The 27,845-nt window shown below is 42.0% G+C and overlaps 1 protein-coding gene and 1 long non-coding RNA gene across 8 annotated transcripts in view; both read right to left on the bottom strand.

Annotated features, from left to right (window-relative positions):
* Positions 1 to 27,845, bottom strand: part of CACNB2 (calcium voltage-gated channel auxiliary subunit beta 2) — a 384,840-nt gene that overhangs the window by 318,582 nt on the left and 38,413 nt on the right. The window lies entirely within an intron of this gene.
* On the bottom strand, positions 13,469 to 16,872 carry LOC144616973 (uncharacterized). Its single transcript, XR_013556955.1, has 2 exons — positions 15,977 to 16,872; positions 13,469 to 13,614 (listed from the first exon to the last, which is right to left on the bottom strand). It is a non-coding gene; the product is annotated as an uncharacterized LOC144616973 (long non-coding RNA).

Here is a 27,845-nt window from a genome sequence, read left to right as displayed (position 1 = left end):
TGCTCTAGGATATAATGTTTATTAACTAAGATATAGCAGACCCTGCTCCATAGAGGACTGAAAAATTTGAAGTATCTGTGTATGTGAGCACATCCAACCTTACCCACCAACAAGAGGACACTGGGTTTGGGGCGTCTGGGTGGCTCAGTCTGCCGAGCATCCAACTTTGGCTCAAGTCACGATCTCATGGTTTGTGGGTTTGAGCCCCGCGTCGGGCTCTGCTGATGGCTCGGAGCCTGGAGCCTGCTTTGGATTCTGTGGCTCCCTCTCTGTCTGCCCCTCCCTTGCTTAATACCTCAATTTCTCTCTGCCCCTCAGAAATAATAAATAAACAGAAGAGGAGGAGGAGGAGGAGGAGGGGAAGGAGATGACGACGACACTCCCATCTCCATCTTGACCTTTGCTTGCCTAGTCTTAGCACCAGCAGGAAGCATCTCTGCCTCACCGAGCACTGCCTTTGGAGCGGGTCACAGCACGCTAGGGGGTTCCTGGGAGAGTCCGGATGTGCCTTCTGGAGTCTGGGAGAAGCGCATGGACCCAGCTGTGTCTCGTGTCTCAATTTTCTTAAGCCCTCCAAAAAAGGGGGAAGAAGGCCTGCTGGAGCCACGGCTGCCAACAAGGAAGGGGGAAGACAGCACAGCGCGGGGGCAGGGGAGTGGAAGAACAGGGCTGCAGGGAGTCACCCTGTCTGTGGCTCCATGGGGGCAGCTGCTGGGGGAATGCCCCGCAGTAGCCCAAGAAAGAGAACGCCCCACTGGGGGAGGAGGCTAGGGGAGAGGGCGGCTGGCAAGAGTCAGAGGGGAGACGGTGGTCCTTTTTGGAGAATCCTCATGGAGGGAGGGGGGGGCCGGGGAAACTGTGACCAGGCATACCGTCTCCCCGGGACCCACCCACAGGACTCTGCGGCAACAGAGGGAACCAGAGCAGGACCAGAGCAAGAACAGAGACATCTTCTATCTCTGACAGGTGACACAGAATCTTCGCTGCCTTCAGTTCCCATCTCGGCCACATGACCAGAGGAGTCAGGTTTGATGAGGAGCAGGGAGGAGTTAAACACCACCCCCGCCCCCCACGTCCAAGCTGCTGGAGTAGAAGAAAGAACTTATGGAAGAGCCCAAGTCCCATGCGACTGCAAGACCCAGGAGACTGGCTTGGAGGTCACGGAGATCACATCTGAAGCATGTCTGTGATTGGAATTTTAAACTGCACAGGACCTTTTTTTCTTAATACCTCAAAAGGACTGGCAGGTTACAGAATATGCCTAATGGTATTGAGATATCCCCACCCAGTGGAAAAAGTAAGAGCGGGCATATAGCAGTTAGAGGCATTGGAGGGAAACAAAGTAAATCAATCTGCAGATTTTTGACTTTTCAACAAATGAGACTCAAGTGCATCCTGTCTGCACACATAGAGAGCAAGAGCTTCCGCTTATGAATCTCTCCCTCTGCTAGTTGCTATGGTTAGTACTTTATGAATCCATTTCATTCTCATAATAACTCTATGAGGTAGGTATTGCTATCCCCATTATATGGATGAGAAAACCGAGTCTAGCAATGAGAAGTACCCTTCTCAAAAGTGCAGAGGTAGTTATGTGCATCCTTGAGTCTGCCTGACTCAAAGGCTCCTGCTTCTAAGCACTGGATAGACAACAGTCTTGTTAATAATGTACCTGGAAAGGAAGGATCAGAAAATTAAAAAAAAAAAAAATTAATGTTTATTTACTCTTGAGGGAGAGAGATACAGAGTGTGAGTGGGGGAGGGGCAGAGAGAGAGGGAGACAGAGTCCAAAGGAGGCTCCAGGCTCTGAGCTGTCAGCACAGAGCTCGACGCGGGGCTTGAACTCATGAGCTGTGAGATCATGACCTGAGCAGAAGTCGGACGCTTCACTGACGGAGCCACCCAGGTGCCCCAGGATCAGAAAATTTATGTTCAAGGACACATACCCTAAGATGTGAACGACAACAACAACAACAACATACTTGAGATCCACAGATTGGTAAAAATTAGGGGATTTGGGATACAGAATCTCAGGAAAGAAAGACAAAATTTTTGGAAAGGGCAAGGAATCAAACAAGAAGGGAAGCATTTTCCCACAGCTAGGAATTCAATGACTATCTGTTGAATTAAAATGCAATGACACCTACTCTTCAAACTGACTTAACATAGAAACTAAAATATGATCGGAAACAACGTGTGTACTCATTCCATCACCAAGTACCACACTGAGTGTATCCTATGCTCCAGGCTCTTTTCCTAGACACTGTACCGGGCTCTAAAAGCACAAGAGTGAACAAAACAGGCGTGTACCAACCCTCGTGGAGCGTACCATATATACATCCGATCCGCCATGCCACCGTTTCATAATTTCATTAAATCCAAGGTTAACGATTGGCCGAAAGCCACACGTCCAACGTCAAAGCAAAAATCACAATACAGGATTTCTGAATCCCGCTGCAGCTTTAACTCTGAGGAGATCTCAACTCTTACCCAAAAAAGGATCACTCTCGAGAAAAAAAAAAGATTCTACTTCTGTCAATTCAGGGTTGTTGTTTTTTTTATCACAATGTTTCAAATAGCCTGGTTAACAAATGCACAGTACATGTCTACAAATAAGTTGAGGTCCATCTATTCTGCTTAGTAACTGATGGTTAGTGGTAATGCATCATTTCATGCTATACTTTGTTGGTTAATGCGTAATCGATATGCTTCATTACAGGTCATTCATGAAAAACATAAATGACACTTAAAACAAAAGTTTACGTGCAGCAACCCCAAACACACCATAGCAACAGAGAGAGATTGATGAAAAAGGTTTGGTTTCTATAGCAACTATCGCATGGACCATCTGTAAGCCAACCGCAGCAGTGCAAGCAAAATGAACACTTGAAAAGTCTGCAGGAGGTCCCTTTGTCTCGTGCAACATAATGTTAAAATTTAGTATTTTGTTTCCTATAAGGATATGCTCCCCTTTTATTTGCCATTTTGCAATCTGACTGCTTTCTTGTTTGAATGAGCCTGTTTTTACTGAGGCTTATAAATCTAACATTTACAAAAATGACTGTATTTTCCTCCCGAAACTTCCATGCATAAATGAATACGCACAAACACAATGGGTAATTGGCATAAGCAGAGAAACATAGATTGTGAACATTTTTATTATACTTCAAAAGACAGATTCTATAAAACGCTCTTATAAAATGATGGGTCTTTATTTAGTGTTTCGTATTCCGACAACCTGCTTTTCATAATAGCTGTCAACAGCAAAAAAGCAGGGTAGGGAAATCACAACACAATTACTGTTCCTTCCTCATTACCATATATGTAACTGGGCTGCCCACTCCCCAGCCTCTGCTAAACAAGTGACAGTCATTCACATGTAACCCTAAAATTTCTCTCTATACATATGCATACATATGTATATATTATGTGTATACGTACGTATGTGGCTGTTGATTTATTTATACTTCCTCCCTCAGTAAGTCATCTCACCTTTTTTGAAGGAACCAGTTGATGCAATATAGGAAACGAAGTATGTGGGATGTAGGAAAATAACAAAACATTTTCATTGTTAATAAAATCGCTACCTTTATGATTAAAGCTCGTCTGCATTAATTCAAAGTATGCCACCCGAAGGATACACGCAGGAAAGAGAAAGCCATGCATGTCAAACAAGGAAAATGACTATTGGAACAACGTGGCTGGACCCTGAGGACATTACGCTAAGTGGCATAAGTCAGACAGAGAGACAAATACTGTGTGCCATCTTAGACAGGGAATCTCAAAAAAGCAACCTTGAAAAACCACAGAGCGGGATGGTGGTCATCAGGGGCGAGGGGGTAGGGGAACAGGGAAGATGCTGTTTGAGGGTACATATTTGCAACTAGTAGACTTAATACAAACCACAGTCACAGCAGACAACAAAACTGTATTTTGCGCATTAATCATGCTAAGGGACTACATCGTAACTGTTCCTAACGCTAAAAGAAATGGTAACTATGTGATGCAAAAGAGATGTTAGCTAAGGCTTTCAGGGCAATCAGACTGCAATAAAAACGTATCAAATCAGTATGTTGTGCACCTTAAACATACAGTGCTGCATATTCACCATACATCTATAAAGGAAAGATGGCTAAGCACCAGCCTAGGTACAAGCCCCTTCTGTGGTCAGGGGTTCACAATTCACACCACACACACCAGTGTGCCTGGCTTGCGAAGATGCCACACCTCTGACACGACTTGCCCGCTGTTTAACTGTGGGATGCCGCTTATTACAATCCCTCCCTCCCTACTGGCAGCCTGACTGTATCTACCTCCATGTGGTCGAGTGGAATATAGAAGAAGGAACCAAACTTTCACCGAGGACTGGATCTGGATGCTACAGCAGGAGAACAGACCTTCTTGTGTCCCCTTCTACCCACGGGATACTACCTGCTCTGGAACTACATGGCGTGGCATTTTCAGAGAGGGAGTGACAGAAGCTTAAAGCATCTGTCAAGGTGACGTTCAAGGATGGCTCAGTTAGGGAGGACCCTGTTAACAGAGTTTTCCAAACAATGAAAATCCAATCTAGTTGGATAAGAGAGATGATAGGAAACCAACCTAATTCCACGTCGGCATAGATGTTGAGAAGTGAGTTTCTTTCTTTTTTTTTTTTTATTATTATTTTTTATTATTTTTTTAATGTGTATTTACTTTTGAGAGACAGATCATGAGTGGAAGAGAGGCAGAGAGAGAGGGAGACACAGAATCCAAAGCAGGCTGCCCGCTCCAAGCTGTCAGCACAGAGCCTGACGCGGGGCTTGAACCCACGAACCGTGAGATCATGACCTGAGCTGAAGTCGGATGCTTAACTGACTGAGCCGCCCAGGCGCCCCGAGAAAGCAAGTTTCAACGTGAAAACATCAGATTACAAAATGAATTCTTCCTGAGACAAAGAGAACAGGGCAAAGAACTTGCTGTTTCTAGGAGCTACAACATTTCAGATGGAGGTTATCACACAGGCATAACACAGAGTGGATAAACATCCCCAAATAGCACCCGAGAGTGAGTCTGGAAATAAGGACCCTGTTGCAACCTGCTCAATTTATTCTATCTGGCTGCCATTCACAGAGCAGGCACTATGCTCAATCCTTAAGCTACATTATCTCGAGGTTTCCTAAATCCTCAGAGATTGTATATCATTACCCTCACTGTACAGATGAGGAGATAAAGCCTTAGAGGAGTTAAGAAATAACACGAAGGAAATGGCACAGCCACCCACATCTCTCAGATTCTAAAGACATTATGGACATTACAAAGCATGGTGCTATCTTAGTCCGTTTGGGCTGTGACAGAATACCAGAGGCTGGGTGCCTTATAAACACCAGAAATTGAGCTCTCCTGGTTCTGGAGATTGGGAAGTCCAAAATCAGGGCGCCGGGAGGGCCGGGTGAGGGCCCTCTTTCTGGTTCATAGACACACCTTTTCACTGGGTCCTCACAGAGTGAAAGGGGCCAGGGAGCTTTGGGGGGTTTCCTTCATAAGAGCCCTACTCCCATTCATGAGGGTTCCGTCCTCATGACCTCATCACCTCCTCAAGGCCCCACCGACTAATGCCATCACATTCGGGGGTTGGGATTTCAACATAAGAATGTTAAAGGGGACGCATTCAGACTATATCCAATCCCTCATCTGAAAGCTAGAGAAACTGAGGCTCAGAGGAAATAGTTACACGCACTCAATCACAGCCAGGGAAGAAACTAGAAATTAGCTCTCTTATCTTGCGAACACTTGTCTTCCAAATCATGCAGGATGACCTTCTTCAGTGGTTCTGTCTGACCATACCCAAAGGCGTCAGCATACCCACGCAATACTGTGAGGCTGTCCACACACAGCCTGTCGTGTCTTTCCAGGTAACTTTTTCACTGACCTTCACCTTCTGTTTCAGGAATCCAAAGCACGTGCTCTCTCTTCTCTAATCTAACTACCAATAAAACAGGGAACAGTCTATGAGCACTGCGCTGGTAAAATTCTGGTTAAAGAGCCCTGCAACCAAGATGAGTATTTTAATCATTTTCTATTTAGCGACACGATGAAAAATTTAGCCACGTAATTAAAGAAAATCTGACGATCAACGCAGATGAGAAGGGACAGGGGAGGGAAGCTTGAAATTGTACCTATTCTGTTCTGTTTGTTATCTCTGTTTATTCCTCAGCCTGTACAAGACGTGTCAAAATTACCCTGGAGCCTGTTACAAGGCAGTGGGTGAGAAACCTAACAGGATTCCTGTTTTGCAATTTCTAGTAAGTAAGCAACCACAGTGGCTAGAAAAAGATAGTGTTCAGTATATTTCTATTGAAAGAATGAATAAAAGAGGAAGGCATCCATAAAGTACTGCAAGTCATTAGTTATTAATAAGTGAACAAATAATAACTCTCCTAGAGGGACCTCAAACCACTATCATCCAACAAATTTAGTGTGGCCATAACATCGAAGCCAATGAACATCAGCCCTATAATCCTACTGAGACCAAATTCTTACTTCGTTGTACAGAGTATATGTCACGGAGGTGAATTTCAGTGCAAAAAATATATGTAGTACCAAACCCTGTTGTTTCTGGAAGCAACGTGTTCTACACAGAGGTTACCTCAGGCATGGGGGGCATTAGGAAACAAATTCCAATGGCAATTACTCATTTTCCTATCTCTGAAATTGTCTCAGCCTAAGAAATTAGGACAAATAATTGCCACCTGACAATCATAAAATTATTACAAAAATTAATGGATTTGATAAAGTTCTGAGTTTCTCAGAAAAACCGGGTATACGAATGATAAATGTTTCCATTTGTAAGCAGCACCTTATCAAGGAAAAAAAAAATATGAACCAATTCATTAAAAAAGATAAAACAATGAATAATCAGATATTACGGAAAACATGCCTAATAGTTTTTAAAACAAGTATTGTTTTAATCATTTTAAATTTTATTACTTTTAAGTATTTATGCTTATTCTTCTGCACTAATTCTAGCAAATTTCCCCTTCCTTTTTATCAGTGGAAAGACAAATTTATCAAATTTCAGGCAAGCCAAATGATATACCAAAGATTATACCAAACTGGGTCAATTGTAAATGTTAGTACCAGATACAGGTCACATAATCAAAACATTCTCAACTTAATCATGTCTACCACAAAAAAGATTTTCAACAGAGCAAAATTTTTAAAATATAATTAACACCACGTCTACAAAAAAGATGCCTAAAATGTAGAGATTTTGGAAGGTAATGTCACAAATGCAAATAATCTCTCCGAGGGCCCTTTGATTTTATTATTTTGTCATTTATTTAAGTGTTTTTAAATAACCTTGGAACTTTTTAGCACTTCTTGGGAACAATAGTTTAAAATGTCCAGTGTTGGGGGGCCTGGGTGGCTCAGTCGGTTGAGCGACCGACTTCGGCTCAGGTCATGATCTCATGGTTCGTGAGTTCGAGCCCCACATCGGGCTCTGGGCTGACAGCTCGGAGCCTGGACCCTGCTTTGGATTCTGTCTCCCTCTTTCTCTGCCCCTCCCCCATTCACACTCTGTCTCTCTCCCTCTCTCTCAAACATAAATGTTTAAAAAATAAATAAATAAAATGTCCATTGTTCCAAGATTTCTATTTGATTTTTTAAAACACAAACTACATGAAGTATTCTTTTTGGAAAGCCACCATTATGTTACCTCATTCCTTTTCGCTCACCTTTGTTTACAATCACACACAAACGCAAATGGCAGCCATTCCATCAGCAAGTCCTGCTGCCCTTCTCTTCACCTGTGTCCAGGATCCCACCACTCTGCCCTGACTCCACCACCAACATTCCAGAACTGGACACGTCATTCTTCACCTCTACTTCCACAGGAGCCTTGCCTCTGGCAACTCAAATATCTCTTCTCCACACAGAAGACAAAGCAATTTTCGTAACACGTACATCAGGCCAAGCCATTACCCTGATGAAAGTCCTTCAAGGGCAGTCTATGTCGTGTCATATTGGACTTCCGGTACGGCCTACCTGAAGGCACATTATCCAAACTTTGGCTCCCTGACATTAGTGTCTCCCATCACTCCTGATCCATCAGTACCCTCGGGCCATGTCAGCCTTCTCGCTGGCTCTCAAGTGTGTCAAGCAGGCTTTCTCCTCAAGGCTTGTACCCTTGGGGTTCCCTCTGCCCCATATCATCTCCTGGAGCTCCATTAACGGCCTTGGTCAGAAGACTTCCCTGATTTCTCTACCTTCAAAATACCCTCTTATCTTCCATCTTGTCAGCGTTTGACACTATCTGACATTTTACTACAGATTAATTTGTTTATCTGGGGGCACCTGGGTGGCTCAGTCGGTTAAGCGTCCAACTTCGGCTCAGGTCATGATCTCACGGATCATGGATTCGAGCCCCACATCGGGCTCTGTGCTGACAGCTCGGAGCCTGGAGGCTGCTTCCAATTCTGTGTCTCCCTCTCTCTCTGCCCCTCCTCTGCTCATGCTGTCTCTCTCTATCTCTCAAAAATAAATAAATGTAAAAAAAAAATTTTTTTTTAATTTGTTTATCTGTCCACTAGAAATGTAAGTTCACTGAGGTCAGGGATTTGGTTATTCATTGCTTGTTGTCAAGTTCCAGAACCGTGAACAGTGCCCGATGTGTCGTAGGTTACCGGCAAATATTTGTACTACTAATTTTCAAAAAGCTAGATAGAACCTTCACGTTTTCAGTGCTTCAGCTATGCTTCTTTGCTACCACTCTTCACAGCTGGCACACATAAACTACGTATGGAGCATTTCCCATTGCAAGAAAGTAACTCGTGAATGGGTTATTTGGTTTTTACAATTGAGTTGTATGGGTTCTTTATACGTTTTGGAGTTTATCCCTTAATCAGACATATGGTTTGCAAATTGTTTTCCCCATTCTGTAGGTTTTCCTTACACTTTGTTGATGGTTTCTTTAGCTGGGCAGAAGCTTTTAAGTTAGATGTAGTCCCACTGTTCATTTTTTATTTTGTTTCTTGTGCTTTAGGTGTCAGATCCAAAAACTCATGTCAAGGAGCTTTGCTCCTAGGTTTTCTCCAATGAGTTTCATGGCTTCAGGTCTTATACTTAAGTCTTTAATCCACTTTGAGTTAATTTTTGTGAGTAGTATATAAGATATGGATCCAGTTTGGTTCATTTACATGTGATAATCATGTTGATGCTTCTTTTTTCATTTATCAGTTTGTTGATTTGAACGCTTTTTCTTTTTTCCTTGCTTAGTCAAGGTAAGCTGAAGGTTTGTCAATCTTATCTTTTCAAAGAACCAACTCTTAGTTTGATTCTTTTCTATTGTTTTCCTGTTATCTATTTCACTTATTTCTCTCTAATCTTTATTATGTCCTTTTTCTCTGCTAAATTTGGGCTCAGTTTTTTACTTTTTTTCCCCTAGTTCCTTAAGGCATAAAGTTAGGTTATTTATTTAGGTTCTTTCTTGCTTTTTATTACAGGTGTTTATTACTATGAACATCCCTCTTAGAACTGCTTTTGCTGCATCCCACAAGTTCTGGTATGTTGTGTTTCCACTTTCATTTTCCAGGAAACTTTAAAATGTCACCTTTAATTTCTTCTTTGATCCACTGGTCGTTCAGGACAGTATTGTTTAATTTCCATGTATTTGTGAATTTTCCAGTTTGCTTCTTGTTATTGATTTCTGGTTTCAAGCCATTGTGGTCAGAGAAGAGATTTGATATGATTTCAATTTTCTTGATCTTGTTAAGACATGTTTTGTAGCCTACCATTTGGTCTATCTTAGAAAATCTTTCATGTGTATTTGAGAAAACTGTATTCTGCTGTTACTGGATAGTATGTTCTGTAAATGTCTGTTAGGTCCATCTGGTTTGTAGTGCTATTCAAATCTGTTTCCTTATTGATTATCTGCCTGGGTGATTTATCCATTGTTGAGAGCAGAGTGTTATAGAGTCCCCAATTATTAGTGTATTACTATTCACTTCCCCTTTCACCTCTGTTAGTTTTTATTTTAAATACTTAGGTGCCTCAATGTTGGGTACATAAATATTTACAATTATTCTATCTTCTTGATGTATGATCCATTTCTCATTATATAATTACCTTCTTTGTTTCTTTTTACCATTTTTAAAGTCTATTTTGTATGCTATAAGTACAGCTACCTCTTCTTCGTACTTACCATTTGCTTGAAATGTGTATTTCCATTCCTTCACACTCAGTCTATGTGTGTCTTTAAGGCTACAGTGAATCTCTTATGGGCAGAGATCTTGGTGGATCTTGTTCTCCTTTTTACTTTTTCAATCCATTCATTTTACCTCATTGTGGTTTAACTGAAGAATTTAACCTATTTATGTTTAAAGTAATCACTGATAGGTAAAGACTTACTGGTGCCATTTTGTTAACTGTTTTCTGCTTATTTGATAGATTTGTTGTTCCTTGTTTCTTATATACTGCTGTTTTTTCTTGTTTTGACATGTTTTGGTATCAATATGCTTTGCCTTCTTTATCATGTTCTTTGGTATAATTACTACAAGATTTTCTCCTGTGGTTACCATAAGGCTTATATAAAATATCTTAAACTTATAGCACCCAATTTTAAACTGGTAATGATTTACCTTCAATAAAATTCATAAACTCTACACTTTTGCTTCTCCTCCCCCAAATATCTTAGATTATTATGATTATAATTTACATGTTTTTTATATTGCGTACATAACAGATATTTTAGCTATGATTATTTTTACTACATTCATTTTTTCCCAATGTTTAAACTAAAGTTGTAAACGAATTATGCATCACTATTATCATAGTGCAGAATGTAACAGTGACTATGTATTTACTATTACCAGTGAGATTTACCTACCTTTTTGTGTTTGTATGGTGTTAATTACTGTTCTTTGATTTCCATTAACAAAGCTCCCTTTAGCATTTCTTATAAGGCAGATCTGTTAGTAATGAACTCTCACAGCTTCTCTTTGTTCAGAAAAGTCTTTATCCCTCCTTTGTTTCTGAAGGACAGCCTTGCTGGGTATAGAATTGTTGTTGAAAGTTATTTTCTTTCAATGTTTTGAATATGTCATTCCATTCTCTCTTAGTTGCAAAAGTTTCTGTTGAGAAATCCACAGATGGTGTTATGAGAGGTCCCTTGTATGTAACTTCTCTCTTTTCTCTTACTGTTCTTAAAGTTCTTTGTCCTTAACTTTTGACAATTTAATTATAATTTGTTTCAGTGTATCCCTACTCAAGTTCAAAGCCTATTTGGGATCCTCTGGGCCTCACGGATCTGAATGTCCATTTCTCTCCTCAGATTTGCTAAGTTTTCAGCCATTATTGCTTTAAATATACATTGTCTCTTTGTCTTTCTCTTCTTCAGTGGATCTTGAAATCAAGGTTAGAACTTTCATGTTCACAGAGAAGGAAAGCAGTCACTCTATGTAAAGGAAATGAAAAAACAGAAGCAAAGGTATAAACCTACATTATCAGAGAATGATTAGTAAGCCATGTTGGCCAACACTCAGCTGTCTTAATCCATTCAGGCTGCTGTAACAAAATGTCACAGACTGAGTAGCCTATAAATAACAGTGATTTATTTCTCACAGTTCTGGAGACTGAAAGCCTGAGACCAGCATGATTGGGATCCGGTGAGGGCCTTCTTCCAGAAAGCATATGGGCACCTTCTCTTTGTATTCTCACATGGCAGAAAGAAGACTAGAGAGCTCTCTGGGGTCCTTATTATAAGGATCCCAATCCCATTCACAAGGGTTCCACCTTCATGACTTAATCATCTCCCAAAGGCCCCACCTCATTGGGGGTTAAGATTTCAACATATGAATTTGTGAGGCAGACAAACATTCAGTCAATAATACCAGTTTAATGGGATGCCTGGGTGGCTCAGTCATTTGAGCATCTGACTCTTGATTTCAGCTCCGATCATAATCCCAGGGTTATGGAACTGAGCCTGGCATCCAGCTCCGCACTGTGCATGGAGCCTGCTTGGGATTCTCTCTCTTTCTCTCTCCCCCTTGCCCCTCTCCCCTGCTCGCTCGCTCACTCTCTCTCAAAAAAAATAAAATAAAATAAAAAATGATTCCGGTCTTAGTACAGAAGAGAACTAGAAGGTGAATCTTTAAGGATAAAATGGGACTGTCTTAAACAGCAGGTTGAATGTCAGAATATTTTCCAATAGGCAACGGGGAGTCAGTTAACATTTTTTCAATAGTGTTGTATCGTAAACATCACGTTTCAGAGAGATGAATCTGGTGGCAGGTGCACGGAAGGAGGGAGTGCCCAGGGGGCGAAACACCAATTAGGAAGTTTCACACTGATGGCTGCTACCTGCAAGTCTGGCGCCCCTTCCTAACAGTTCCATGAATTTCAGTCAGCGTTCCACCCGCCCTCCATGAGAGGCCTACTGCTTGGAGAAGTGAACCCAGCTCTGTTTTTATCTCAGAGTAATTCCTTCTTCCGTGTCATTGCCTGTTTCACAAATCCAGCTGTAAACTAACTGGAATATGGCAATCCTCAGGCTACAAGAACCGGCTGAGGAGCAGATACGTGACCCATTTCAAACCAATGAACTACACAAAGGGACATCTCCTAGAAACTTCCAGGACGAGCGCACTCTTCGGATACAGGTTCGATGTCACTGTGGCCAAAATCGAGGATCCGAATTCCTGTAGCCGCCACACTGTTAGCCAAAGGAGGACGGGGCCAAGAGAATCACAAAGAAATGCTGCAGTGCTTGGATTAAGTCCATGTTGAGGCCTGCTTTATCTCTGGACTTCCAGTTCTGTCAGCCAGTAAAATTCCTTATTGCTTAAGCCAGGTTGAGTTGTCTTTGCTGTTATGTGCAGGCAAACACATTCTGATATACCTTAGGCATGAAAAATAATGAGTGTCTGGAGTAGGTTATTGGCAGAGGAAAAGAAGGAATGGGAAGGAAGAGATTTGCTCATTCAGTAAACATTTACCAAGCGTTCCCGATGTGCCAGGCCTCAGTGCTAGGTGCTAGAACAAGAGCATGAATAAGACACAGTTCCCTGCCGTCAAAAAGCTCTGAAAATTGTTGGCTAATGTCACGATCATTATAACAGAGCAACGGCCATGTAGCTAAGAGGCATAATGGAGTGTCCCACGGAGAATAAAATACAGAGGGAAAGAGGAGAGGAGAGAGAGAGGCGTAAGAGAGCATCCGAAATTTGGGAATAGCAAGAAAAACTCAGGACTGGATGCACTCTAAAGACACCGTACGGAAAAAATCAGGAAAATAGAGAAATAGGCTATTTAAGCTTTGTTGCCTGGAAGACAATTGTCTCAAAGGCCTCCTAAATTATTTTGAAAATAAAGTGGGACACACATACAAAGGCATTTCAGCCATGGTGTTGGGATTTAAAAAAAAAAAAAAGGTAGGGCACTTCTCTGTTAGGGAGGAGTTTGGTTTAGACACCAATGAGACTGAATGACACAGTAAAAGTAAAGACTTGCTTTAATAAGTGGTTGGCACACAGGGCACACTCAAAGTGGGTTGTTCTTGCTGCTGTTGTGTGGACAGTTTCACGCAATGAGTTGAAGTACGGTGGCCAGACTGAGAATAGCTTCCTTGTGACAGGGTTACTTTGAGGATCCAGTGAATATATAATATATAATAATATATAATATATTGGTGAATATAATATATTGAATATATAATATAATATAGTGAATATAATATATAATATATGGATGAAAATAATTAAATATATATTTAATAAAATATAATCATTATCTTATAAATTATATAAATTTTATAAATTATAAATATAGTTAATAAAATATAATTATAAATAATAAAATATATATTGAATATATAATATAATATAATATAATATAATGTAATATAATATAAAATATAATGAACATAATATATGTTGATGAAAATAATTAAATATATATTTAATAAAACATAATCATTATGTACATTTTATAAATTATATAAATTTTATAAATTATAAAATATATTTAATAAAATATAATTATAAATAATAAAATATATATTGAATATATAATATAATATAATATAATGAACATAATAGATATTGATGAAAATAATTAAATATATTTAATAAAATATATCATTATATATATTTTATAAATTATATAAATTTTATAAATTATAAAATATATTTAATAAGATATAATTATAAATGATAAAATATATATTGATATACAATATAATATAATATAATGAATATAATATATAATATATCAATGAAAATAATGAATATATAATAATACATAACATGGACAAAACAAAGCCTGGACCGCAGTAAATGCTCGGGAAGCGTTAGCTATTATTAGCATCACTAATCGCTACTCTTACTCACACTGTAGATGAGAAGGGCTCGGAATCAGGAACTTTTACAAGGCACTGCAGTGATGCAGATTAAAGCTTTGTAAGAGCACACGTGCATTTTAATTCGTGAACCAATGCATAAGATGCTCTGTACCAAAGGACTGACTCTCCTGATAAATTCAAGTTCAAAGACGTCACACAGAAATCAACAGCAGTTTTTACTCCTTCTTTTCCTTCTCCAACAGCAACTCAGGGAGAAATTGGCCAACATCAGAGCCAGTCACCATATTTAGGCGTGAGTTCCAGAGCTTTCTACCAAAGGCAGGTGTCACTTAGAGCAAGAGCTGTCTTCGCCACGTTAGGCACTGACAGTCCTAACAGAGAACATTCTTGGCACGCCTGTCAGAGGGTTGCTGAGCGTCCCCCTCTGGCTAGGAGCCAGCAGCTCATAATCCACACTCTCTTGAAGAGTGGAATGCATTTATGAGACATTTACCAGGGTCTGTGACACAATCTGCAAAACGCAGAACAAAGCAAACCTAGCTGACCCGCACGGAACTAGCACCAGGACCCGGCCTCTTGGCCCCGACTTGCTAACCTGAAGAGATTAATACCCCAGAGCCTCTTTAACTGCTGGGGTGAGTCAACCTGCGTCTGGCCTTGAACTTGTAAGCATTTCCTCAGTTGGAATGAGGCACAGTGCTGGGTGCTTCCGTGTAAAGCACTGATTCTGTCCTCTGTTTACACTGGAACTTCTGCGGCATTTAAAGCTTCGAAATATGCAGTTTTATATAAACTTACTAAACTGGCTAACAACTGTTTAATGACTGCCTAAAATAACCAAAACCCCATTTCATTTTGGAAAAGTATTCCAGAGCTCCCGAGCTCCCCTTTGCAACACCTGGATATTTAAAGCAACGTCTTATCTTCATTAGACCGAGCCATGTATTTTTAAATTTGGAGACTATGAATTTACTAACAACCAGACTACGTGCAGTTCTCTACATGCTAAAACCAGAGCTAGAAGTTTAATATCGGAAGCAAATTTTGTCTCGGAAATGAATCCTCTTTGGCCAAACTTGAAATCAGAGACCACTGTGAAGTGAACGAAAGCACAGCATGCTGTCTACACTGTATTCTCTGCTTTACACAATGGGTCTGCTGAAAGCACGATTGTAGACATGTTCATTTCATAAAACATAAACATCAGCAAAGGACATTGAAAAGTCAGCAAAAATAAGATCGAATATGGATGTGGTCTCGTGGTCAAAATGATTCTGATCTCCTCTTCCAAGTACAAGCCTCCTGAGACACTGAGCCAGTCTAGCTCCCCCACAGCTGCCCATGCCTTGCTATGGTCTCTCATCTCAAAAGAAACAGCTCCACATAAGGAGGGAACTGCAAGAGAAACCAGACCAGCTTAACGCCTTTGTTGGGTGCCCTACTGGCAAAACACCAGAAGCGCGGGGGGGGGGGGGGGGGGGGGGTCTGAGAATCACACGTTTTCTGAACTCTCAGCTAGAATGATCTCCAAAGTCTTCCAGAAGTCCCTCCTAGAGGAGACTGAAAACAAAGTAACAAAATCCTAGCATGCCTAGCTATGGCCTACAAGCCTCTACAACATTGAGTCTCTACCTCACTTACCGTTGGGAAGATTTTGTTCACTCACATCTGGCTTCCTACGTCTCAAGGGCCCCAAGCTGCTCAAGGGCCCGAGGCTCCAAATTTTCACTGTTGCTAACCAGACGGTCATGACCAGGAAGGCCCGTTTGCGCATTGGGCAAAGGGAAGCAGACAGACGAACGTCAAAAGACGGCTAAGAAAACGAACAGCTGAACAAGTGAGGAATAAGAGATCAGTAAGCGAAGCAGAAGTAGGATGTCAGCGCTGCACTGAGAATCTCAGGCTGTCTGGGTGAAGCTTTTTGATTCAGAAAATCTCTCTATGCCCAGGTCTTCCCAGGCTGTGGTCAATTCCCAGCTTCCCCAAAAGGTCTACCCATTATCCTATTAAATACCTCACACTGTCCCATCCCAGCACCCCAGAACCTTCCCATCATGCTCTACTTTTTCTTTTGCCAAGGCACCTGCCACCTTCCAACATACTATACAATTTGTTCGTTGTGTTTATTGTTCAATTTCTATCTGCCCCCATGCCATCTGAAGGAAAGCTTGGGAAAGCAAGGACTTGTATCTGTTTGAGTTACCGATGTATCATGAGCATCCAGAAGACTGTCCAGCACATAAAATATACCTCATAAATATGTACTGAATAAATGAATGAATCTAAGAATTTATGTGTCCAGTAAGCTTTGGCTTCCTTCCTACACACCCTCCTTCATAGTTTGCTGGCTCATTCCACCTTCAAAAAGAGATGACAGAAGGGAGTCCCTCCAAGGTAAAGCAGCTACCAGCCCTCCATGCTAGAGCAGGGGGAAGATCATGGGGTCAGGCCCAGGGATTAAAGCCTTGAGTTCCAGAAGGGTACTCCCTCTTTAGGGATCCTTCCAGGAACAATCTCCTTGGAGATTTCCTTTCCTCCCACAACAGTTGGCAAAAAAAAAAAAAAGAAAAAAAAGAAAGGCTAGCCTGTTTCCCTTCTACTTTAAAGGGACTTTTCTCCTCTGGTGGAAACCAGGAATGGCCTAATAAAAAGCAGCCACTTATGCTTCACATCCACTAGGATGGCTATAATAAAATGAAACAAAACAAACAGAAAATAACAAGTGTTGGCAAGGGTGGGGAGAGAAATGAAACACTTGTATACGGTTCCTCAGAAGTGATACATAGACTCACCGTCTGACCTCAAAATTCTATTCCTAGGCATATACCCAAAAGAATTGAAAACAGGTACTTAAAAAAGTACATGCGCACGCCTGTTCAGAGCAATGCTATTCAACGATGGTCCAAAGGTGGAAACAACAGGCCAAACATCCATCAGCAGATTAATGGATAAACAACTCATGGTACATTCACACGACGGAGTATCGTTCAACCATGAAAAGGAATGAAGTGCCAATATACCCTACAGTGTAGATGACCCTCTAAACCATGATGCTAAATGAAAGAAGCCAGACACAAAAGATTACACATTGTATAATTCCATGAAATTACGCATCGAATACCCGGAATAGATACAGCTATAGAGACAGAATGCTAGATGGAGCCATCAAATTGATGGTTGCCAGAGACTGGGGGAGGAGAGGATGGGGAAAGTACTTAACAGGGGGTTTACTCTGGAGTGATGGAAATGTGTTAGAACTAGACACAGGCAGTGGTTGCACAACAAGGTGAATGTATTAAATGCCACTGAATTGTTCACTCTAAAACGGTGAATTCTATGTTATGTGAATTTCACCTCAATAACATTTTTTTTTAATTTTTATTTTATTTTATTTTTGAGACAGAGAGAGACAGAGCATGAGCAGGGGAGGGGCTGAGAGAGAGGGAGACACAGAACCTGAAGCAGGCCCCAGGCTCTGAGCTGTCAGCACAGGGTCCGACGCGGGGCTCGAACTCAAGACTGTGAGACCATGACCTGAGCCAAAGCCAGACGCTCAACCGACTGAGCCACCCAGGCGCCCTTCAATAACATTATTTTAAGGGAAAATGTTTTTAATGTTTATTTATTTTGAGAGCGAGAGAAAGAGAAAGCATGCAAGCAGGAGTGGGGCAGAGACAGAGGGAGGGAGGGAGGGAGAGAGAGAGAGAGAGAGAGAGAGAGAGAGAGAGAGAATCCCAAACAGGCTCCACACTCAATGTGGAGTCCCACACGGGTCTCGATCTCATGACCATGAGATCATGACATGAGCCAAAATCAAGAGTCAGACGCTTAAGTGACTGAGCCACTCAGGCACCCCTTAAGTGAAAATTTTAACAAGAAGCCACTTAGGTCCATTTGGTATGGACAAAGAATCCTTGAAGGTTCAAGTTGTCAAATCCACTGGGGTTTGGGTACAAAGCTAACTAAGTAATGTAGTATGCCTTTGGCCTTGTTCTCTTCACCTCTGTGTGCACCCACTGGAGGTCAGAGGAGGTGGTCTGTGGGTGGGGGAAGATGGCTACCCAGCATTCAGTTGTTTACCATCGTAGACCCTTGCCTCAAGACTATTCATTTTATTTGTGGGGCGCCTGGGAGGCTCAGTCGGTTGAGTGTCCGACTTCAGCACAGGTCGTGATTTTGCGGTTCGTGCAGTTCGTGGGTTCAAGCCCTGCGTCGGGCTCTGTGCCGACAGCTCGGAGCCTGGAGCCTGCTTCGGATTCTGTGTCCCCCTCTCTCTCTGCCCCTCCCTGCTCATGCTCCGTCTCTCCCTCTCTCTCAAAAATAAGTAAGCCTTAAAAAAAATTAAAAAAAAAAAAAAGACTATTCATTCCACTTGTACCTTGTACTTCTATTAGAGAAAACTGTAATCCTTTTCACTGCAGTGGAGACGAAGTAAACTAGATTTGGAGGTACTTAATTTTCCCTGACCTTACTCAATCACTGGAACAAACATAGGATTATAAAAGAAGCAATATAACAGGGCAACTGGCCTTAAGTTCTAGTTCCTTTATCAGCTCTGTGTCACCAGACAATTCAGTAAACTTCTCAGAACCCCAGTTTCTTCATTTATAAAAAAAAGAGAGAGAGATAATAATTCTCATTCTACTTGTCTACAGGGTTATTTCAACTGTTGGATAAGAAAAGGAGCTCAAGTACTTTGCAAACAACCCAGGTACCCGGTTCTGTCATCCTTCCTCCTTCTTTTTTTGCAAATTCATATATAGATTTTTAAATTTTTTTTAAAGTTTATTTATCTGGAGAGAGACACAGACAGCGCAAGTGGGGGAGGGGCAGAGAGAGACAGACAGGAGACAGAAAATCCCAAGCCGGCTCCACACGGCCGGCACAGAGCCCGAGGCGGGGCTCTATCCCATGAACCTGAACCATGACTTGAGCCAAAGCCAAGGGTCGGAAGCTTAACCGACTGAGCCACCCAGGCGCCCCTTCCAATTCATGTATCTCTTATATTTCTTTTCACGTTCCCTTTCACTAACTCACCTTGCGACATTATCATCATCATCCTGTGGCAGATTCGTCCTCACCAGTTAAGGAAGGCCAAGGCTACTCCCAGCGCTCACTCTTCCCACGCACTCTCCACTCTGTGGCCAGATGGGTCTTCCAAAACCAAACCTAATGATGCCGCACCCCTGCCTGAAACCCTGTAATAGTTCCCCACCGCCCTCAGAGCAAACTATTTAACATGGCTTCAAGACCTGTTCTGAAACAACCCCATCTTATCTTTACTGCCTGACTCCAACACCTCAGTTTCAGTTTCTGGGACGCACCGTGCTGCCTACAAAGGTTTCCCCAGTTTTCTCCCTCCCTCACACTCCCTCCGTCCCCACCACTACCATTTCCTTAAACCCTTTACCTGGATAAATTCTATCATAAGATTTCAGTAAGACACTGCATCTTCTAAGAAGTCTTCCCTGACCACCACCACCCCCCCCCCCCCCCCCCCGCCAATATAGGATTAAGTGTCCTTACCACGTGGGAAAATCACTCAGATGGGTTAGATCTCAGGGGAAAATAGAGAAAACATGGCAGGTGGGCAACTGTGTCCTCTCTTATTGCAAGAATAGCTGCAGGGAACATATTTGAGGTACTAGAAGCTGCTCCTGCACCATCATATTCTTGGACCCTCCGTATTGGGGAAAACCAAGGTGAATATCTCCATATTATCACATGGATCTTCCTGCCCCGGGGCCACGGGTACAAAGCCTGTGGGAGTGTCCCTTTCTGAGTTATATTTGTGGAGAGGCTACAACTCTAAAGAGTGAAGGGGCGCCTGGGTGGCTCAGTCGGTTGAGCGTCCGACTTCAGCTCAGGTCACGATCTCACAGTTCATGAGTTCGAGCCCCGCATCGGGCTCTGGGCTGATGGCTCAGAGCCTGGAGCCTGCTTCCGATTCTGTGTCTCCCTCTCTCTTTGCCCCTCCCCCGTTCATGCTCTGTCTCTCTCTGTCTCAAAAATAAATGTTAAAAAAAAAAAAAAAAAGAGTGAAGAGGGTACAGGGGCACCTGGGTGGCTCAGTTGGTTGAGCGTCCAACTCTTGATTTCGGCTCAGGTCACGATCCCACGGTCTTGGGATCAAGCCCCACAGCAGGCTCTGCACGGAGAATGGAGTCTGCTTAAGATTCTGCTCGCTCTCTCCCGCTGCCCTTTTCCCCGACTCACTCTCGCTCTCTCTCTCCCAAAGAAAAAAAAAGAAGGACAAAAAAAAAAAGAGTGCAGAGGATACAAACATGAATGAAACAGGCTGGGTCCTTAAGGAGCTCAAACAATAAAGGGACTTAGGAGGTGAGGAAGTAAGCCCAGGACTTCTCTGTGTGTGAGTTACCACATCCCCCCCCCCCCCCACCTCCCTCCACTGGCCTGAGCTTTATGAGAGCCTTACATGTGCACACACATATATACACACAGGTGTGCATACACATACTCAAAGGCACATATAAGCAGTCTCAATACACATACACACACCCCCACACACACACTTAAAACAGTCTTCAATAAGCATTTCTGAGCAGGGCTATGACCAGCTTATACAACAGCTGTGTGTAAATAAACAAAGTTGACTCCCTGTAGGTGGACTGAATAGTAAAGGCAACCCTTCTTCTAAACTCCAGCCAGAGAGGGCACGGGCCAAATTTCAAGCCCCAATTTCAGGACCTCAGGAAGCCCCTTGTAGGAGCCAACTGGTACAAATAGCACAACCCTGTGCAGCAGACAAGCCTTGCCGGGTCCCTTCTTCATCTATGGCCACTGACCCAAGATCCTGCATGCAGAGGTTTACGTGTGGTGCTCAATGTTCTCAACCCACGGTAGAAGGAAGGGTCAGTTTCCCCCACCCCCACCCCAGGGGATGAAGTGTCTTAAATTCCTGTTTTGTATTCTGTATTTTGTATTTTGTTTTGTATTTACACACATTAGGGATTCATTGTGCCTCTGCTCAACAAATGTCAATTCGTGGAGTTGAACCAAATGAGGCAAAACTCCTTATCTCCATATCTAGGGTCAGTGGTCTTTTCTTCATGTGTATAGACGCTTATCCAATGATGACTGATGCTGACCACAGTGCTCCCTGGAATGTGTGCCCCAATCACTTGCTGCCCCATCAGTGACAAGTGCCTCTACGAAGGTCACACAGCCCTTCTTGGGTCCCCACCCAATGACTCTCATCTATGAGGGTAAGGAAACATGAAAAGATGATCAACATCACGGGTCATCAGGGAAATGCAAATCACAACGACAACGAGATATCACTCACACCTGTCAGAATGGCTACACCCAAACACCACAAGAAACAACAGGTGTTGGCGAGGATGCAGAGAAAGGGGAACCTGCGTGCACCGGTGGGAATGCAAACTGGTGTAGCCACTCTGGAAAACAGTACAGAGGTTCCTCAGAAAGTTAACAATAGAACTACCCTACAATCCCAACAATTTCACCATTAGGTATTTACCCTAAGAATACAAGAAAACTAATACGAAGGGATACCTGCACCCCGATGTTTAGAGCAGCGTTATTTATAATGGCAGAACAGTGGGAACAGCCCAAGTGTCCATCAACTGATGAATGGATAAAGAAGACGTGGTGTGTCTATACATACACACACACACACACACACAGACACACACACAACGGAATACTACTCAGCCATAAAAACGAATGACATCTTGCCATTTGTAACAATGTGGATGGAGCTAGAGGGTGTTATGCTAAGTGAAATAAGTCAGTCAGAGAAAGACAGATACTATATGATTTCACTCATATGGCATTTAAGAAACAAAATGGACGAGCAAAGGAAAAGAGAGAGAGAGAGAGAGAGGCAAACCAAGAAACAGACTCTTAACTACAGAGAACACACTGATGGTTACCAGAGGGGAGGTTGGTGGGGCATGGGTGAAACAGGTGATGGGGACTTGTGATGATCAGCAGGTGTTGTATGGGAAGTGTTGAATCACTATAGTCTATACCTGAAACTAATATTACACTGTATGTTACCCAGCTGGAATGTAAATAAAAACTTAAAAAATAAATAAAAACAAAAGCCAAGGTACTGAAACAAAAAAAGAATAAAAATAAAAAATAAAATAAAATCCAGTCAATTTCAGCCCAACCCCAGACAAGTCTGACTGGTCATTTAAGCTCCAGAGCTCCCCGTGTGGTGACGGAGGCTGCTGCCAGTCCTGCTTCACATCCCGACTTCCCCCTGCATAGCCCGCTTCCTTTCCTACTCCCACACCCTTCCAATCATGTGGGTTCCTGCCTGCCATCTGCCTCAGAGTCCACCTCCCAGAGGCCCCCAAGTGTGACACTGACCATGGCCCCATTTCATCAACTCGTCAGCTTGTTAGGGAAGAGAACACTGTCAACAGCATAAAGCCATAGGGTCAAAACCCACGTGAATCCTTCATTTCACGTGAAGAAAAGCCTTATTCAAGGACCACAGATGGACTCCATTCACAGAAGGATGGCTCTCCTCCAACCATCTCCTCCCGTGGGGGGCCACACATGTTTTTGGCACGGGGTCAGCACGATCACCTCCATATGCACAGAGGCAGGGCGGGCGACAGGTCGTGCCGGGAGATACAGGAAAGCCAAATGTAATCTCCGACTTCTAAGAATTATGCACATATAAAAATGTAATTCCCAGATAAGTGAAGTGAAGGGAAAACCCTAAGAAGAGCAAAGTATTTAAACATGTGATGATATCAGGAAAGAATATTTCCATAAGGGTCTTCTTCATATGCCAGTCCTGAGCCCCAACTCTGTCTTCACCTGCAAGGGTTTTTCAGCTTGTTCAATTGTTTTGACCTAAAGATTGGGTGCATCTTGGGCACATCTGTATGGAGGGAGTGGAGGAGTTGACATCTTCTTTTGCAGGTTTCCATGTTCAGCTGCAGAGGTAAGGACAAGGCACTAGACCAAGAGACATCGTTTCCTGGGGCTCTGAGTTTACACCTGACTTCAAGCAAGCTATTTTATCTTTCTATGTCTTAGGTTCCAAATATGTGACTATCGGATGAGATATTCTAAAGCGTCTCCAGTTAGAGGATTCTATGTTCCTTACATACTAGCAAAGCTTAAATTCTGGAAACGGAAAAAAAAAATCTACACAATGTTTAACTTGAATTTTGGGGGCAAATCAAATTAACGTGCATTTTGGGCACTTCCCAAACTCAAATAATTACTACTAAGTTTACGTGGAATCTAAGTTTAGCAACTGGACAGTTTGATTGCTTGTTGTGTATGCTGGGAACACATCCTCACAAAGAATAAATTTCCAGTTGAGTGGCACGTAAGCCAGTCATGACGTAGCAGTAAATATGAATTAAGTTCTGAATTTCCAAAGCTTCCTTTCCCATTCTCTACTATCAAAATCTGAAATCGATTGCCAGCGTGTTTGCTCAAGGTCCACATCCGAGTGCTGACGTTTAACGGAACGTGCCTACAAGTTTTCCATGAACACCGTGAACTGAACTGTCCAAAAATATGATAGGGAGGAGATCAGGGTATAGGGAAGTTGAAAACAATAGACATGTTTCTTTGCTTAGGAGGTATGTAAGAACTTAAAAGAATGATAGGGGCGCCTGGGTGGCTCAGTCAGTTGAGTGTCTGACTTTCACCTCAGGTCTTGATTTCACAGTTCATGAGTTTAAGCCCCACATCAGGCTGTGCACTGACAGTGGGGAGCCTGCTTGGGATTCTCTCTCTCTCTCTTTCTCTCCTTCTCTGCCCCCATCCCACTTGTGCATGCTCTTTCTCTCTGAAAATAAAGAAAGAAACTTAAAACAGTCTTTTAAAAAACGATAATATCCACTGTTGATGAAAATGTGAAGAAGAATGCGGTGGCCCAGAAAGAGAAGCTGACAATACGTAACAGAAGCTTCAAAACTAGTCATATTCTCAATGCTGAAAAATTCTACTTCTAGAAATCATCTTCAGGCAATAATCTAGCAACAGTGTTTACAACCATACTGTTTTTAGTAATAGAAAAAAATGGAGACAACCCAAATGTTTTACAATAAAAAATTGTTTCAACTATGATATTACTATAAAATCACATAATTTACAGCCACTGAAAATGCTAATAGAAAATTCTGTTGTGTGAAATAGAAAAGTGTTCCTATTATTCAACTTAAGGAGGAAAACAAGGTATAAAATAATGCAAACAACATGAAATAATTTTGTGTAAACACACACACACACATGCATCCAAAAAAGTATGGAAGGATATAGAAGTACAATATCTGGAAAGTTATTTGATACATGTTTACCCCCTTTCTGGGCTATATTTATTTTTGAATTCTTGTTCAGTTAATGTGAATTTCTGGCTAAATAATTTAGTAACTATTTTAATGGCCTATTCATAAACATTAAATTCTCATTCAAAATAAGGCCCTCAAAGCAGCAACTGAGATTATGAAATTAGCCAGTTTGAAAATATCAGAATGTTATCAAAATGTGAAAGCCCAAGATTTTCAAGAAGGAGCTACTTTGAAGAAATTTTTTTAATAGACAATCCTTGAAAGTACATTCCTTAACCCTTTCCAGTACTAATCTGAATTCAAGTTTTATAATATGAAGCGCACACACACACACACACACACACACACACACACACAGCAGAAATCGGCCAAATGAAACACACACACACACACACTGCAGAAATCGGCCAAACCTTACCAGTGGTTATCTCGTTATATATTATCTTTCCTTCTAAAGTATGTATATACCATTTCCATGATCATAAAAAGACTACTTGCATTTAAAATACTACTCTCACAAGCCATAAGGAGATGATTAGTGATGAGATTACTTGTCTCCTTCAACTGTCTCGTATTTCCTAAATTTCCCAAATAAAGCCTCTGCTACTTTCACAATAAAAAAAAAAAAATTAGAAATACACAAACAAAATGGTCCTAAGTTTCAGTTTGGTCAACATTTTGAAGCTTTGGAAAGAATTTAAATGACAATTGGAAATCTGGGTGGTGTGTTTGTTAACTGTTTTAACAAATGGGAATGTGAAACGCGTTGTCATCAAACAGGATCTGCTGTGCACCTGCAGGGAAGGGTCATAATCCAAACCCAACCTCGCCAGACCAAGACAACTACAGCACTGCCTTCCCTCCAGCACTATTCACCCGCCCCCACCGCTGTTGTAAGACCTTCATCGAACTCTACTCCACGATCACATCTTGATTTTCCTAAAAAGGCAGAAACATTTTAAAAGCCGGAGATTAGGCATTTTTGCATCCTTAGCAAAAGCATTGTTCAGTCTTTATAAAGTCACTGGATTCTGGGCATGTCAGATCCAAACACTCTCACAAGACGATGCACAACATGGAGTAACTGAATGTCCTAGAGGAAAAGCTTTAAACAAAGATAATTCATTTTCTTAGATTAAAAAACATTCCCCGAGGGCTGTTTTGCCTCTAAGAACCATACTCACTGCCTAATACAATTAAGCGTCTCCTCTAAAATATCACTTACTGATATTTAAAAACACGTAAGAAAAATAAAAGAACCCTCTATGTCTTGAGCTTAAAAATTGTCTTCCTAAAAAGAATCTATTTTTGTTCTTACTCAACCATTTTTTTTAACGTGTATCTATTTTTGACAGACAGAGACACAGAGAGAGACAGAGAGTGAGTGGGGGTGGGGCAGAGAGCAAGGGAGATACAGAATCTGAAGCAGACTCCAGGCTCTGAGCTGTCAGCACAGAGCCCGACGCGGGGCTCGAACTCACAAGCGGTGAGATCATGACCTGAACCGAAGTGGGATGCTTAACTGACTGAGTCACCCAGGCAATCATTTTTAAAACGCTGTCAATGCAATCGATTTCTTCTCATTGGTGGCTATTTGAATTGGATGCATCATAGCACATTCCAGCTTATCTTTACAAAATTTGGCTTACACTGTAAATTCCAAAAGTGTCAAAGCAAGACAAATGTTCAGATGAATGTATTCTTATTTAGAACCATCTAGCAGGCGCTTTTAATGATAGCAAGAATACCCACTTCCAAGAATGCAATGGCACCAAGGGATTCAGACTTCCTCTCTCAGTTCGTGACTGACTCCTGGCTACTGCCCCCACCACATGGTCTTCCCATAATCCTCTCTGGCTCCCGGTGCCCAGGCTCTCTGGCCTTCCTCCTGAGTCCTAATCACCGCTGTTCATTCCACCTTCTCTGCTGGCCTGCAGGTCAAGCGTCCCTCTTCGAGGAAGCCTTCCCTGACCAAGCCGATGAGACTGGCTTCCTCCCCGCCCCCCTCCTGGCTCATGGACCCCTGTCGCCTCCTTCCCAGCACTTGTCACAGTGCCAGTACTGGTCACGAAGGGCTTCTTTTTAATTGATTAATCTTGTTCCCAGTCAAGGCAGGAAGTTCCTTGGAAGCAGGGACTGGGCATTTACTGACCATTAAAAGTCCCTAGAACATAGCCTGGTGACAGTGGTAGAAAGCTACTCCATTAATTTTGTTGATGGATTTTAATTGAAAGAACTTCATTCCAGAGAGAATTTCCATGCGGGAGACGCACTTTTAGTCAAATATACATCTGTCTCTGCCTAAAGTTCAACTCAAAGAGGGTTTTCTGGAACACCTCCCATCCCCCGTTCTGTATCGCCTGACCCACTTTCTCCTTTTTCAAAGGATGTGTCCCATGACCCCTGACGTACATTTATGTGTTGACTGTCTACATTGCCCGTGTGAAAGCTTCAGGAGTGCATGATTTTGTCTGCTTTGTTCTTTGCTACATCTCAAGGACTAACAACAGTTTCTGGCACGTGGGAGGCACTGAATAAAGATCTGCTGAATGAGTGAATGAATGAATGAACGAACGAACTAGACATGCAGTGAAAGCTGCATAAACCGGAATCCCACTCCCACACCCTGATTTCTACTCACGGATCATCTCTGCCCATTTGTTGGTAGCTTTTCGTCAAGGTAAAAAGATGTATTTCCATTTTCCTTTTTGTTTTCCAAATGCAAGCCACTCTGACATCAGTACTATTTCAGTTAGTATATAAAAACAAGTACCCTGCTAGAAACTGTGTCCAAAACAGTCCAAGATGCCAGAACAAATTCATTCCTTTCAACATTTCCAGGGCAACAGAGAACCCAAGATGACCTTCTGGTTCCCTTTTGCCAAAATGCATTGTAACCCTGCTCAAATAAATGCTCACCAGAAGCAGCTGAGCTCACCATATAAAAGGAATTTAAATAACACACTTCCTATCTGGAAGCACTTTGTATACAATTTAAGGAAATCTGGTTTTATTAATAAATTTTAGTTCTAACAAAATAAAACTACCAAAGGATTATTTTTTAAAAATTTTTTAATGTTTATTTCTGAGTGAGAGAGAGAGACAGACAGAGCTTGAGCAGGGGGTTGGGAGGGAGGGGGGCAGAGAGAGAGGGAGACATAGAATGCGAAGCTCCAGGCTCCAAGCTGTCAACCCCAGGC

Source organism: Panthera onca, chromosome B4 (assembly GCF_046562875.1).
Source record: "Panthera onca isolate mPanOnc1 chromosome B4, mPanOnc1 haplotype 2, whole genome shotgun sequence".
Classification (NCBI taxonomy): Eukaryota; Metazoa; Chordata; class Mammalia; order Carnivora; family Felidae; genus Panthera; species Panthera onca.
This window is presented reverse-complemented; position numbering and strand designations above follow the sequence as displayed.